This window comes from Centruroides sculpturatus, unplaced genomic scaffold, assembly GCF_000671375.1.
Source record: "Centruroides sculpturatus isolate CEXI.00-Female unplaced genomic scaffold, Cexi_2.0 scaffold21, whole genome shotgun sequence".
In the NCBI taxonomy this organism is placed as follows: Eukaryota; Metazoa; Arthropoda; class Arachnida; order Scorpiones; family Buthidae; genus Centruroides; species Centruroides sculpturatus.
This window is the reverse complement of record NW_019384490.1, coordinates 413,498-416,982: the sequence shown is the minus strand read 5'-3', so window position 1 is coordinate 416,982 and position 3,485 is coordinate 413,498.

The window sequence follows — 3,485 nt, the reverse complement described above, 5'->3', positions numbered from 1 at the left end:
TATAAATTTGATTTTCATCTTCAAGTTTTCTTTTCTTTCTTATTGACATCTACAAATTGAGGATAAAATAAAATGAATAAAATACTGCACTAATAAATATAGTAAAAGCTCGATGTAACGAACTAATATGGAATTGAAGATATTGGTTCATCACAATGAAAGTCCATTTTATTGCGATTACTCATTATTATGACTCGTCTGTTATATCAAACAGTATATTATAATACAGTAGAATCACGTTAGAACAAAATCTTGATTGCATTGATTTTCAACTTTAGACTAATTACCACCTGTATCAAAATTGTTTACATGTAAAAAATCAAAATATTGTTAGATTAAAGTAAAAAATAAAGAGTAAAAACAACTTCTACTGCTGTATTTTTCTTAATTTAAAATTTTACCCTATTACACAGCCTAAATTATATAAGACTAAGTAAAAGACTTTTATTTTTAGTAGAACTGTCATATTTAAGAAAAGTCTGTTGTTGTTTTTCTCTCGCTATCGAAATGTCTGAAGTTATCTGTTTATTCAGAGACATTTCTTTATCAACTTCAGCTTGATATTTTTCATCTTCAATCTAATGAAATATATCTATTTTTTGTATTAAATCTAAAGCTTATCGTCTTCTTTTATGATCCATTTCTTCACTTTACAAACAAATCCACGATGCGTCACTCATGGCGAAGTGAAACCAAAACTGAACAATGCTGGGCTGCAATTTTTAATCACATTTTTAATTAATCTAATTTAAGATATATGTTCTCCACCTCAAATTAGTAGTGACTTTCCTCCATACAGCATACTTTTCCTATTAGCAGTAGAGTTGTGCTGTTCATCTATCTAACTCCTTTCAGAGGAAAACTTTTGTATTGAAATAATGTTTGAACTGAAGTTCATAAATAGTTAATTGGGGCCTCCTGCCCCTAGTTTAAGGAAGGACAGGTAGACAGACAACAGTGGGAATTTATAGATTTGCAAATTTTTCAAATCGCAGCCCAAAAACACAAGTCAATCAGAAAACGAAACCAAAACTGAATGTAATGTGAAAATCTACATTGAAAAAATGATTAAAATGAACTTTATATAATTTTTGCATTTACTTTTGTCAAATAAAGTGAATAAAACTACGACTATGGTGAAATAAATAAAACAATGACTTGACTAAATGAAATGACAACTAAAAAGTCCGTAATGATGATGGTCTGCGAGGCCTAAAAAACAATCCAAAATAACAGGGAATGAGTTTTTTTTAATAATTTTCCTATACTTTTGGCCAGACTGATATCAGCCATCATCCATTATATCGAGCTTTTATTGTACAAAAGCACGTGCAAACCTCAAAGTCAGTCCAGCACTGAAAATAATGTAATTCGTTCGAGACTGCATACTATTAATACCAAAAGACTTACTAAGACACCTTATGAACTAAGGTGTCTTAGTAAGTCTTTTGGTATGAAAATAATGCAAAGTTGAAACATTTTCATATGTGAGTTTTGTATTTATTACTGTCCAGTTCTGTCTGAATTGTTCTTAAAATATTAATAATTCTCTAGTTCAAACATTTTTAATTTTAATTTTGGAAATTAATAGTAACATTTATTAGTAAACAGAAATTCTAACTTCAATATTTATAATTCAAAATTCCAAATTAAAAATTCTATTTTTGTAAAATTTCAAATATTTAACATACCTTTTTCTATAATTCGGATAAACCACAGTAGATTAATAGTATATGATTTACAAAAAACCAAAAAATTAAATGCAATGATACAAAGCGTTCATAAAACTTTACAGCTCAACATAAAGTATTGAGTAAAGTCAGGTTAAATTACAAATATAGTTCTTGCAATTAGATTGGGTTGGTTTATTTTTGCGTCTTTAAGGGGTGATAGAATTGTTTACGAATGGCATCATTTAGTCTTGAAAAGGGGTCAAGTGCATATGGACAGTCTACGAAAGTACAGTACATGTTCATTTGTAAACAATTCTATCACCCCTTAAAATCAATCCAAGGGCCTTTTCTATTCATGTTGAATATATATATGAAGCAGTAATAATCATCTGTAATTTGGTACAATTACAGATGACTAGATGTCATTATTTTAAATTTTTATTTTATAAAGCATTATATTGTTTTGTAATATTTTGTGTGACATGGGCAATAGGTTGCCCATCCCTGCATTAGAGCATTGGCAAGTGTCCAAATTGTAACAATCTCAGAATAAGCCACAAAAAAGTCAATTTCACAAAAATATGGTATCCACTCTTAGTGAACCAAGCCCTAGAAATAAATCTGCTGGTTTAGAAAGTTTATTTTTATTAATTCATAGTTAAAAGATCAATTTTTAAAAAATCACNCTGATGTGGTCTGCACATAAGAAAAAAGAAAAAAAATAAGTAAATCACAAATATTTATTCATATAATCATAAATTAATATAGGTAAGATATACTGTACTTAATGTGATACCTAGGGATTATCCTCGATCATCGGCTAAACTGGACCGACCACGTACATCATCATATGGGAAAACATGATCCACCTTACGACATTTTCATGATACGATCTCAGTTTCGGAACGGATTAATTTCGTATCCTGAGGTACCACTGTATTTTTGAACAAATGAAATATGTAGAATGTTTCTTTATTAATAAAAAAAAACAATCATTAAGATTTTATTTTTTGTTAGTAAAAATAACATTAATTTCTAGGTGTGGGGACCACTATGAGTCCCTAAGTATTTGCCAGGCACAGGGAAAAAATCTCCAGCTCTCTCCCCTTGACTCCAGTCTCCCTGAATAATAAATATTTAATAACAGGTTTTTAAACCTGATCCATTTTATTAATGTCTTCTTAATAAAATTTCAACAGAATCAAATATAATAACTAAATAGTGAAGAAATTATATGATTTATAATTTGTATATTTTATACTATACAGTAGATCCCCCTATAAAAGCGTTTCCTATAGTTATGATTCCTATAAAAATTGTGGCATTATCCGTAAACAACGGTAAAAATAACTCCTATAATACGTAAAACGTCATCGGGCAGCCGAACTACTTACCCGCCGTCCGTAGCGCCACGCTACGGAGAGATTTCTATCGTCTGGACAGTATTATATAAATTATATATAAATTAGGTACTGTACATATAATTATATATTAATTATATATAAATTAGGTACTGTATATATAATTATATATTAACTTAATTTATTGTAACTTTATTATAATTAAATATATATTTTTCGCCGTCTAGCGTCACGCTACGGCGAGTTAGGCGACCTATCGTCTGTTTAGTACTGTAATTTTATACATTTCTTGTGAAAGAAACATTTCTTATTTAACGGCCATAAAAATTATTTATATTAATGATGTCTCCAAAGGTCAACGAAGTTTTAGCAGAAAAATAATATCAGAAATAGCGGCCGCAATTTGATGCGCTGTTCCGCGACGAAACCAAGCTTTAGCAACGAGCGTAGT